Source organism: Triticum dicoccoides, chromosome 3B (genome assembly GCF_002162155.2).
Source record: "Triticum dicoccoides isolate Atlit2015 ecotype Zavitan chromosome 3B, WEW_v2.0, whole genome shotgun sequence".
Classification (NCBI taxonomy): Eukaryota; Viridiplantae; Streptophyta; class Magnoliopsida; order Poales; family Poaceae; genus Triticum; species Triticum dicoccoides.
In genome coordinates, this window is record NC_041385.1 from 73,352,618 (window position 1) to 73,365,663 (window position 13,046).

Genomic DNA, 13,046 nt, shown 5'->3' on the forward strand with positions numbered 1-13,046 from the left:
AACGGTCGTCGAGACCACGAACACGGTTAGACGAGTTCGGCGCCCCACCAAATGTAACAGCCCAAACTGGGATATCCCCATAAATGGTACTAGGGGCTACTCGCAAAAAGAGGCCCATGGTTTGGCCCAACCCTATCAATACGATAACATGTTGCATTTTCATGGTTCAGATTAACGAACTCCTCGCACGAAGTCTTTCACTTGGGTTTTTCCTTTTTACAGATGATCATCGTGCTACACCCTTCTAGAATACGGCACAACAGAGATAACGGCGCACATGTGCAGCAGGGCCCCGCCCACAGGTTTCTTTTTAGATTAAGACCTTGCGTAAACCTTTTTAATGTCTCTTGTTGCTTCTTCGCCTCCGGAAACTCGGTATAACCAGGAGGATTACTGGCGTTTTTGGCATTTTTGTCACACCAGACTAATGTACGTACCTGGAAACTCAGGGCTTATTATCAAAGGCATTATTCAGCCTAGTATATGTTGAAAAGTCCGAATACCTTAGGGAGTGTTTGGCATCGCGAGTTTGGCCTTATATGCATCAGCTCTGAATCATGTCTTTGGTCAAATGTTGGGTTTGCCCGGCTCCCGTGTTTTGCTACCTTACATTCCGCTCTATCGGCTAAGGCGGCACCGGGAGAACTACTGTGATTGTGCCCTGGTTCATCTGGGTGAGCACCTCAGTAGAGAAAGCCAAAAACTGACTCTCATGATACAGCGCGAGACCGGTCAACCACTCGATGACTCAGCGGAATCTTCACGATTCCTCTGCATTAATGAAGGACCGGTTTCCCGGTCATGTACATACACGCACCATCTTCGGATGAACGTGGAAGTACTAGGGGCTATATAGTAGCCCCACCGTCAAAATCCTATGGCTAAGTGAACGTGTTAAAGCTATATAGTCCGATTGCCTGGTTCGTGGTGCTACCACCTCCTTAACGGACCAATACGTTGGATCAAGTGTTACTATGCATTTTTCCGAACACCCCCGCATTATATGCGTGGGGGCTGAAGCCGACGACTGCTAACTTTCAGGTTATATACATACATAAATGGCCGCACAGGAAGCACTACAATACTTTCGGGCAAAAGTATAAACACAATCTTCATAATCAAAATAGCATTGTATTTACAATTGAGATACATGTCACTCGAACATGGCACTCTTCGAGCACTGAGCCTCTATTAAACAGGCACCTTCTAAGACTTCTTCAAAAAAGTGCTCGGCCGGGTCCTGGCCTTCCGCCGCACCCCGAGTTGCAATAGCGGTGGTCTCCATCCCAGCCCAGTATGTTTTAACACGGGCAAGAGCCATCCGCGCACCCTCTATGCACGCGGACCTCTTCACATCATTGATATGCGACACAACACCAAGGAATTGTTGCACCAATCCAAAATAGTTGTCCAGCCTTGGTCCACGTGGCCAAAGATGATCCACGACAGACCTCATATCAAGCCCGGAGAACCTGTGGAGTTCGGCCCATGCAGACATCCTTTCATTCAACGGCAACAGATGCGTCGGAGCACTGAACTGCGACCAGAATAACCTCTCTACCTGATGGTCTTTCCTATCTTTGTAAAACTCAGTCACATCAGCAACACTCTTTGCCAGGTCCGCATACGCGTCTGCAACACTCCACAACTGATCCAGAGGGGCATACTTAGGATCTCCAAACTTCATCCACAACAAATAGGGCCTCCTAGCCGTGATGTCACCGGCTTCCCGAAGCTCCTCCCTTATCCCTCTCATTTCAGAGCGGGTTTCCTTGGCTGCCTCCAGGGCCTTCTTTGGATCGGCCGCTCTCGCTTTGCTGTCCTTTTCAAGGAGCTCATAACGGTCGGTGACATCTTTCAGCTCAACAGCCATCTCGGCTATCCTTTTCTCGCTCTGGCGATGAGCTGTTCGGTTCTCAACTCTTCGACCGCCTTTAGGGCGGCCACATCACTTATTCGAGCTTGTTCCTTGGCTCGGGCGAACTCCGCCCAAAGGGTCTCTACGGCAGCAGCTCCATCTGCAGTCACAATATATTATAAGATACTAGCATAATGCTCCTCTTACAATTTACGGACAAGCTGAACATAAATACCCTGGGCCTCGTCAAGCCGCTTGTTAACAAGCGCGATGTCGGCATCCTCCACGTCCAGCTACTTCTTCAGTTCGGCAAAATCAACAGTCCGGTTAGCCGCCGGACAATCAGCCGCCTACACACATGCAGCAGTGCGATTATTACCTGGGATTACGATCCTCTGTTTGCCACCTCCGGGTGGCAACCAGAGTCTCAGGGGCTACTATCTATACAGAGCACACCTAGCATGTGCGGTACCGTCAGAAACATATACATTATTTTGCGTACCTCAAAGCCACTGAGTAGACTTGTAAAGGCTTCATTCAATTCGCTTTTCGCGGATAAAATCCTCTCAATTACCGTACCCATTAAAGTGCGATGTGTCTCTGAGATGGCCGCTCGCCCTAGCAGAACCATTAGTGTGTCCGGCTGTATGCCAGACATCCCCGGACTCTTTCTATCGTTCTCCTTGGGAGCCGAATAGTCCAAACTTCGAGCTCGGGTAGATCCATATGTTTTGAGGGGGAGACGAGGTGTAGCACATTCTGGTCAGCGCATCTGTTTTGGGTACAGAGGGCCATAGGTTCGAATCCTATCACCTTGATGTGGTATTCACACAATGGGGCTGAAGTGCAAAGCCCCGTAGCCTATCCGCGGTCAGGAAGGCAGGCGAAAAGCATGCACAAAAGCAAAAGAAAGCTTTTTTCAACTTCCGGCCTCGGCAGATTGGGAGAGATCCTCCGTGACGACACCTCGGGGTCGTCGGCCCCATGTAATGGGGAGGCAGGAGGAGGCGTTTCGCTCTCCATCATCTCCGAAGGAAGATCCCCCGAAGACGAACTCTGTGGAGAAGGGCTACGAGCCGGACTGCAACAAATATGTTTTGGTCATTATCCTCACAGACAAAACGGGGTATATTTACCAAAGTACTCTTTTACTTACGGCTCGGTGGAGGGCTGGCCCCCTTGCGGGCGTTGTGCGGCAAGAACGCCCTCGGGGGCAGGGCCCCTTGGCGAGGGTTTCTTCCCTCGTTTGGAAGCCTCCGTTTCCAAATCTTCGGAGGTGGCCCTTTTCTTACCTTGAGGAGAGGGGATTTTAAGTCCCCCTCCCCGATTATCCTCCTTCGTGGAGGCGCTTACTCCCCCAATTTGGATGTGTAAAATATGAAGCCCACCTGTGGCTTCTCTATTCCTCCCCTCATCTTCTCCTGATGGCACCTGATACGGCACGCGCTCAAGCATCCTGGTCAACAAAGGATCCGGCGAGCCTTCGGGAAGAGGGGCCGAACACCTAATCCTCTCTGCCTTCCTTAGCCAGTCCTGGCAGGTAGCAATTTTTCAGAATGATGTTATAATAAACATAAAGGACGGAGTGTTCGGTAGCGGAATTACTTACTTGGGTATCTGGACGGTTGCAGTTGAGACCCACGTCCTCGGTGCTGTCCGGACACTTTATTCGTGATCCGAAGAATGACTCATACATCTCTTTGAGCGTCATGCCGAAGAATTGTTGAATGGTTCGCGGTCCTTCCGGGTTGAACTCCCACATACGGAGAGGACGACGCTGGTAGGGTAGGACTCAACGAACCAGCATCACTTGCATTATCTTGACAAGACTGACATCCCTCTTAAGGAGGTCTCGGATGCGGCTTTGCAGTGTCAGGACGTCGTTAATCGGCCCCCAATCCAGCCTCTTGTTGAACCATGACGCCAGTTGCGGCGGGGGGCCCGAGCGGAACACTGGAGCGGCCGCCCGCTTTGTACCTCAGGGAGCTGTGATGTAAGACCACTCTTGCTGCCATAAATCAGATGTTTCCGCGAAAGAACCCTTTGGCCATGGGGCGTTGTCGCCTTTGCTTATTATAGCTCCTCCGCACTCCGCGTGATGCCCGTCAATCACTCTCGGCCTCACATTGAAGGTCTTGGGCCACAGGCCAAAGTGGGGGGTAATGCGGAGAAAGGCTTCACACACGACGATAAATGACGAGATGTGAAGGATGGAATCCGGAGCTAGATCATGGAAATCTAGCCCGTAATAGAACATAAGCCCCCTCACGAAGGGATCGAGACTAAAACCTATCCCTCGGAGGAAGTGGTAAATAAATACGACACTCTCGTTGGGTTCGGGAGTGGGGATGACCTGCCCTTGAGCAGCCAGCCTGTGCGGGATTTCGGCAATGAGATACCTGGCCTCCCTAAGCTTCTGGATGTCCTCCTCTGTGATGGAGGAGGCCAACCACCAGCCTTGAAGATTGGATCCGGACATGGTCGAAGGTCCGAAGTGTTATAGCTTGAGTCTTGGGTGTTGGAACTCGAGGTGCGGGAGGGGAAGGATCGAGCGTGGGAAGAAAAGGACAGGCCTTGGCCCCCCTTATAAAGAGGACGAATATCAAGCGTCCCCAGCGTGACCGTTTGGGACCTGCCTAAAATCGAGGAGTCATATTAAACAAACAGGGTTGGGTTACCCATGCCTGTATTGATGAGAATCCCGTGATAAGGGGGACACGATCACTGCTTCGACAAGACGTGCCAATAAAACCGCCTCGCAGCACGTGTAGGGGCTGGTTGTGAAAAACGGTTCGAGTAATGACCGGACCATGGCGTGATGTCATGCTATAAAAAGCTGTCAGCAGATTAGATTTGTCGAATATTGTATTCTCTATGGTAGTATGTGGAATTTGTCTCTCAGAGCCAGACATGATTCTCGTGTTTAAAATCTTCTATGGAGTATTCTGAGAAGGAACCCGCCTTGCAATGCCGAAAACAATCTGCACGCCAGACTCATCGTGATTGAAGCCTAGTTCAGGGGCTACTGAAGGAGTCCTGGACTAAGGGGTCCTCGGACAACCAGACTATGTACTTTGGTCGGACTGGTGGACTATGAAGATACAAGATTGAAGACTTCGTCCCGTGTCCGGATGGGACTCTCCTTTGGGTGGAAGTCAAGCTTGGCAATTCAGATATGTGGATTTCCTTCTCTGTAACCGACTCTGTGTAACCCTAGCCCCCTCCGGTGTCTATATAAATCGGAGGGTTTAGTCTGTAGGACAAGAACAATCATAATCCTAGGCTAGCTTCTAGGGTTTAGCCTCTACGATCTCGTGGTAGATCAACTCTTGTAATACTCATATCATCAAGATCAATCAAGCAGGAAGTAGGGTATTACCTCCATCGAGAGGGCCCGAACCTGGGTAAAACACCGTGTCCCCTGCCTCCTATTACCATTAGCCTTAGACGCACAGTTCGGGACCCCCTACCCGAGATCCACCGGTTTTGACACCGACACTCGCCCCCTCCCCCTTCCTCTAACGGCTGGCTCTGCCGCCACGAGCTCTTGGGGAGGAGTGAGGCATTGTCTAGCCGAGACCCTCGCAGCCACCGATGAAGCGTCGCCACGCCCCCTCGCCATGGCAGAAGGAAGGAGGAAGCATGAATGGGGAGAAGCGGATGACGAAGGATTCAGAGGCGCCATTCCTCCCGCTCCCCTCTTTATAAAGGGGCGGGGGCGGGGCTCGACCGCCCCTTTCGGCCAATCCGACCCATTGAAGTGACAACGGGCGGGGCCATCGACCGTCCTCCCCGCTCAATTGAAAGCACATGGGAATCGACCCACGCACGCGCGACTTCCCATATCCTGCGCACCTGTCATTCGCTCTACGTCATGCATGTTGCAAATGTGGCGCAAGAGACGGACACAATGGGACGCGTGGAGCGACGGTTCCCAAGTAAGGGCAGTAAATGAGCAGTGGCCCTGCGGCCTCGAAGAGACACGCAAGCCGCCTCTTTACTGTCCACCACAAGATGACGCCAGCGTGCTTCGGTCACGTGCACACGCGCGACCCCCACTTCCTGCATTCGACATGGGTCGTGGGGGAGCGCAGCGGACGAAAAGTTTTTACCATAGTGAAAACCGCCCCGTCTACTCGCGCACCGTTTTGGGCCTGGCCCAACAACGCGTTGCGCCTATGTGTGACCCAGGCCCGGGGGCTCCTGTCGGTGTACTAAACTAGGGGCACTCCTTTGTACCCCTTACTTGTGCGCAGGCAGTCAGAGCCACGGGCCGAAGCCACACTTAGCAGGGTAAAAGGGAGGAGGCGAAGCCACAAGTTGATCAGCGCAACACCAAAGACCGAGACCACAGAGAGCAGATGCACGAAGCAGGTTTCCCCGGCAAGACCCTTGCCGGAGCAGCCTCAGCAGCCCCGTCAAGCCCCTTGCCAGGGTGGCTCGCCCGCACCAGCGGAGTGAGCCATCCTTGAGCCCACAGTCTCCAACACCATCAACCACATTGGAACAGGGCTCGGGAGGCACCTCCATGGTGGCATGCAGATCTTTTTGAAGACAAAGAATATATTAGATCAGATGAGGATTGGAAGGCAGCGATCCTCGACAAGATCCTTGCCGAGGAAACCCACAAGATCCCCCGCAAGATCCTTGCCGGGGACGACAGCGCGCCGCGGCAAGACCCTTGCCGCCCCCCCCCCCCGGCAAGACCCTTGCCAAGGGCGTCAGCGGGGCCACTGCCAGGCCCGCACCAACCAAGTCTCCATCGCCGTTCGCATGCAGCTGCCAGCCCAACCAGCTGGGCAGGCACCTGTGTGGCAACATGCAGCTTCCAGGCCAACTCAGCACACACCTGCCTGGCGGCATGCAGATCTTCGTGGAAGCTCCACCACTGCGCCACCTCAGCTGCTTACCTGCCTACATGGCGCCACATGCAACGCTGGCCAGGGCGCGTGTCGAAGCGAGGGGGAGCGGCGACGGACGGGACGGGCCTCGATCCCGTCCCCGATAAAGCAAGAGGACACCTAAGCTACACATTAAATGTGTCTTGTCCTGTAATACGAGCGATAAGCTCATAACACTGTAGGCCTTTTCACCTCCTGTGTGCCACTGTGGCAGCCCCTTTTGACTATAAAAGGAGGCCCATAGCATACTGGAGAGGGATTCGGCTCTTTTGAACCACGCATCCACTGTAGCTAGTTCAGGAGCTCAAGAACACTCAATACATCCACCAAAGTAGGACTAGGGTTTTACGCATCCTCGCGGCCCGAACCTGGGTAAATGATCCTTGTGCTGATTGCTAATCCTGCTCTTCTCACAATCCTGTGCCCCGCAACTGCAGAAGGGATCCTTGTGATCCCATAGGTGTCGTTTCCCACTGACATGGGAACAAGATGACAACTGGACACAAGACGAACGGCGAGACCAGGGACGCACGTGATAAAACAACCCGCGCTGAACATTTGCACAACATCTAAAAGAACATGTTGAACATTCACGAACATAGATGAGATATTTCTAAATTTGTTTAAAACCCATAAGTTTTTAAAAAAGGGAAAGGAAAAAAAGAAATGGAAAAGAAGAACTAAAAAATTCAAAACATAAATTAAAAATCATGAATTGAGAAAATAAATGAAAAAGAAAAAAACAAATTTAGTATGAGTCGGTTGAGTTTTAGATTAAGATGAACATGCAACTCAGTCAGGTGAGTTGTATGTCAATGACATACATGCAACTTAGTCGGTTGATTTTTAGGTAAAAAAAAGATGTATAACTATGTTGAGTTGCATGTAAAAAGATGGACATATTCATAAATGCAAAAAGATACGCGACTGTTAGGCGCCGGCGCACCAGCCGAAAGTTTCGACCGGTCGCCTCCCAACCCTCCGATGCAACAGTTTTGGTTCGTCGGATCTGGTCCCCGAAAAAAAACTGCATCATCGTCTCCCTCATGCCCGCTCTTTCCTTTTCCCTTCATCGGGCGAAACGCTACAGCGCCACCGCCTTCACCCCACCCGCTCGACTTGCAGCAGGGCATCTTGCACTCGCTGCCTACCACCACCGCTCGTTGTGTGCTGTGTGTGCCCCATCGCAGCCACCCCCTGGATGCAGCTTGCATCACCGCGATCGCCAAAAATCAACACCACGCAGCTCATCGTCGTGCTCGTCGCCGGTAACAGAAACCTCCCTATGTCATGTTGGGCACCGCTAGAAATGGTCGTTCCAGCAAAATCAGTTGGCCAGTTGTAGCACCCCTAGTAAATTTCCATGGCCATGGCAACCGTAGTGGTCTCCGGTTGTAGCAGCTTCCATGGACGGTTCCAGCAAAAATGGATTGCCTGGTTGTAGCACCTGGTCATCATCATGGCCGCCGTTGAAAAAAGGTCGTTGTTTTTTCAAAAGGAGGATGTACCCCCGGGCTCTACATCTGGGCGATGCATGCAGCCATTTTATTAATTATTCACAAAGCCCTTACAAAGGTAATACATCAGTAAGCCTGAATCCGCCATCTTGGAAACACCTGCCGCTACTCCTATCCCCGTGATGAAGGGGTACCGAATGTCCGAGCCTAATACCAAACAGGCATCGCACCAACACCAAACATCTAATGCCGGATGCCCCATCCAAGCCATATACCTAGACAGGGTTACACACCGGTCCGGTGCACTTTCAGTGGGCACCACATGCGTACGCTGCAATGGCCGTCACCTCCTTCATCCACCGATCCATCCTCAGATCAGATACTGACGCATCGACCTTGTCAGGCCTCTCTACCATTGACACCACCATGGCACCAGATAGTGTTGTCCTCCTGCATGAGTCCATCACCACCCATCGGATGGTGAGTCTCAACTGCGCCACACCGCCGAGATCTGCCACCATCGATGTGTAGGATGCATGAAGCACCACTCCACCACCTATCGACGCCCAACCACCAAGCCGTCCACATGTCCGTCCAGCCGATGAATGTCTTCAAAGATGATGCCCCCATGGGGGTGACAACGAAGGCATTGCCATTATCCGATCTAGGAGGCCCCTCAACGCCTCCAACAAGGGCTACGACGCCCACGGGCACCACCGTCAATGGTAGCCTCCTCTAGATCTGAGGTTTCCCCCAGAAACAATGGAGCGAGGGACGCCCCCACCATCGCCTCCAACGAGGAAAACAACACCCGTGGCTGCCGCCGATGATGGTGGCATACTCACCCGCGGCTGCCGCCGGCGATGGTGGCATGCTCACCCGCTTCAGCAGCTAGGCCACCATCTCCTTCTCAAGTTGATCCATCCCCGGGGAGCACCGCGAGGCAACACCCACCGACCAGATCACTTTGGACCGACGATGAAGATAGGCAAAGGTAGATGAGGTCTCATCGCTGCGTGACCGACGCCATGGCCACACACACGTCATCCCGAGGCGCCCACTCAAGATCCACCGTCACAGCCACGCCTCCAAGCCACGGCGGAGGGACACCCCGCCACCGCCATCACCCCCCCGCACGGGCTTTGCCCAGCCGTGATCCGATGGTGACATGAGGGGAGGCGGATGGGAGGCTGAGGGGGTCGGGAGGGAGGTGGTCGGGAGGCGGAGGGGATCTGAACCAAAGGCGGAGGGGAGGAGGACACTGCCATGTACGGTTGTAGAATCTTAAAAGCTAGTTGCATCAAAACGCAAATCGCCACCGTCGTTGCCAGGCGCGATGGAGTGACTGGTCGCAGCAAAAACCCATGCCGGTTGTAGCTTCTGCCGATGTCGGTTGTAGAACAAAAGCCTTGCTGACCCACATCGCTGGCCATGGCCGTCGGGAGATGTTGTCACTATTGGGAAATGTAGCATGCAATTCCTACGCTCACGCAAAATCTGTCTAGGAGATGCATAGCAATGAGAGGGGGAGAGTGTGTCTACGTACCCTCGTAGACCGAAAGCGGAAGCGTTTGACAATGCGGTTGATGTAGTCGAACTTCTTCTCATTCCGACCGATCAAGCACCGAATGTACGATACCTCCAAGTTGTAGACACATTCAACTCAATGACGTCCTTCAAACTCTTGATCCAGCAAAGTGTCGAGGAAGTATATGAGTTCCCTCAGCATGACGGCGTGGTGACGGTGATGGTGAAGTGATCCGGGCAGGGCTTCGCCTAAGCACCACGAGAATATGACCAAGGGTGTAATCTGTGGAGGGGGTGCCACACACGGCTAACAGATGTTGTTGTGTGTTCTAGGCGCCTCCTCCCCACGTATATATAGGTGGGAGGGGGAGGGGGACAGCCTTGGGGCACCCCAAGTAGGAGGAATCCTACTTGGGGGCCTAGTCTAATTCGCCCCCCTTACCATATTTTCCGGAGGGGGGAGGAAGAAGGAGGGAGGAGGGAAGGAAGGGAGAGGCCGAATCCCTCCCCTTCCTTCTCTCTTCCCCTCTTTCCTTACTTCTTTGGTTGGGCCCATATGGGGGGCACAGTAGCCCCTGCTGGCTGCCGTGTTTCCCCTCTTAGTCCATTAGGCCCATATCTTTGCCGGGGGTGCCCGAAACCCCTTCCGATGACCCAATTTGTACGCGGTACCCGCCGGAACACTTCCGGTGTCTGAATACTATCGTCCTATATATCAATCTTTACCTATAGACCATTTTAAGACTCCTCGTCATGTCCGTGATCTCATCCGGTACTCCGAACAACATTCTGTCACCAAATCACATAACTCATATAATACAAAATCATCATCAAACGTTAAGCGTGCGGACCCTACAGGTTCGACAACTATGTAGACATGACCGAGACACCTCTTTAGTCAGTAACCAATAGAGGAACCTGGATGCTCATATTGGTTCCTACATATTCTACAAAGATCTTTATCGGTCGAACCGTAATGACAACATACATTATTCCCTTTGTCATCGGTTTGTTACTTGCCCGCGAATCGAACATCGATTTCTTCATACCTAGTTGAATCTCGTTACCGCAAGTCCCTTTACTCGTTCCATAATAGATCATCCCGTGACTAACTCATTAGTCATTTGCTTTCAATGCTTATTATGATGTGCATTACCGAGAGGGCCCAGAGATACCTCTCTGATACTCAGAGTGACAAATCCTAGTCTTGATCTATGCCAACCCAAAAAACACCTTCGGAGATACCTGTAGAGCATCTTTATAATCACCCAGTTACATTATGACGTTTTATAGCATACAAGGTATTCCTCCGGTATCCAGGAATTGCATAATCTCATAGTCAAAGGAATATGTATATGACATTGAAGAAAGCAATAGCAATAAAACTGAATGATCAATATGCTAAGCTAACGGATGGGTCTTGTCCATCACATCATTCTCCTAATGATGTGATCCCGTTCATCAAATCACAACACATGCCAATGGTTAGGAAACTTAACGATCTTTGATTAACGAGCTAGTCTACTAGAGGCTTACTAGGGACATGGTGCTTCACTAGTAGAAAAGGGGGCATTGGTCCAGGCCGGGTCAGCCCATTAGTCCCGGTTCAATCCAGAATCGGGACCAATGGGGGCATTGGACCCGGTTCGTGAGCCCCGGGGGCCGGTCGGGCCACGTGGGCCATTGGTCCCGGTTCGTCTGGACCTTTCACGAACTGGGACCAATGTGCCTTGGTCCTGGCCCACCACCATTGGTCCCGGTTGGTGGCCTGAACTGGGACCAAAGGCTTCCCTTTAGTCCCGGTTCAAGCCACGAACCGGGACCAATTAATTGCCTATATATACCACTTGCTCGCGAGTAGAGCACTCTCACTGCTGTGTTTTTCGTGGCCGGCGAGGAGAGAGCTTTGTGGTGCTCTAGCTCACCTCCTATGCACACGAGGTGTTCGATGGAATGCCCGAGCCACACTACTTAAGCTTTCTTCTCTCCAAGCTCGACATCCAAGCTCCATTTTCCTCAATATTTGTCTAGGTTTAGCGGTCCGTCATGTCCCGTCCCCGTCTTCACCGCCGTCGATCGCCCGCGCCGATCTCGTCGCCGGCACCACCGTGGTGAGCCTCTTGTTCTTATCTTCTTTCTGAAAGGAAAAAAATCTTACTTGTACGTTTATATAGATAGTTGTATAATTTTCTTACTTTTATTATTGCATCTTATATAGTGCAATGGTTTTGGTATCCGCCCCCGTCGGCCCTCGTCCTGTCTATGATTCGGATGTGGTGTATATTATCTTTTCATAACTATTGGTTCATCTATTGTTTATGAAAATTATGCCGACCAACGTGACATAGATTTTATTTATCTAGGAGGTTGTTGAACCGGAAATTCCAACCGACCCTATTGTCGAGAGGTTAAATTTAGTTGAAGAAGAAAACAATTTCTTGAAGGAAAAAAATAGAAAAATTGAGGAGGAGAAGATGATATTGGAGTTGCATGTTGCGGATGTCGTGGATGATCACAGGATCAAGATGGATGCAATGCGCTTGAAGATTAGAAAGATTAGAAAATATGCCATTCATACCGAGGCTTGGTATCATTATGCCATTGGATCAGTTGTTAAATTGGTTGCGATTATGATCGCATTTGTTTTCACCTTGAAATGTTTTACATAGTTTCAATGTATGGTTTAATTAATTTAGATGCTCTGCAGAGCTTTATGTTGTTAGATGAGAACTATGTATGTACTTTGGTTTTAATGTGATGAAGAACTTCTATTAATTTGGCCACTTAATTATCTATTCATGATGTTCTGTAATGATTTTTGACACACTTAATTATATATAATGCACGCAGATGAACCAGCAATGGATGTACGGTTCAGGACACACCTCCGAGTACATTAAGGGCATGCATGAATTGCTCGAAGTGGCTGAGGCAAACAAGCAGAATGGTTTTATGTGTTGTCCACGCCCTATATGTGGGAATACGAAGTCTTACTCTGACCGGAAAATCCTTCACACCCACCTGCTTTACAAGGGTTTCATGCCACACTATAATGTTTGGACGAGGCACGGAGAAATAGGGGTTATGATGGAAGACGGCGAAGAACAAAAGTACGATGACAACTATGTGCCCCCTGAATACGGTGATGCTACTGAAGATCAAGAGGAACCAGACGATGTGCACGATGATGCTGCAACAGGCAAAGCTGCTGAAGATCAAGAGGAACCAGACGATGTGCCCGATGATGATGATCTCCGCCGGGTCATTGTCGATGCAAGGACGCAATGCGAAAGTCAAAAGGAG

At 51.1% G+C, this 13,046-nt stretch overlaps 1 pseudogene; it reads right to left on the reverse strand.

Moving 5' to 3' along the window:
* LOC119279318 overlaps positions 1–8,737 on the reverse strand; it is a 67,832-nt pseudogene extending 59,095 nt beyond the window's left edge.
* Positions 8,738–13,046: the final 4,309 nt, after the last annotated feature.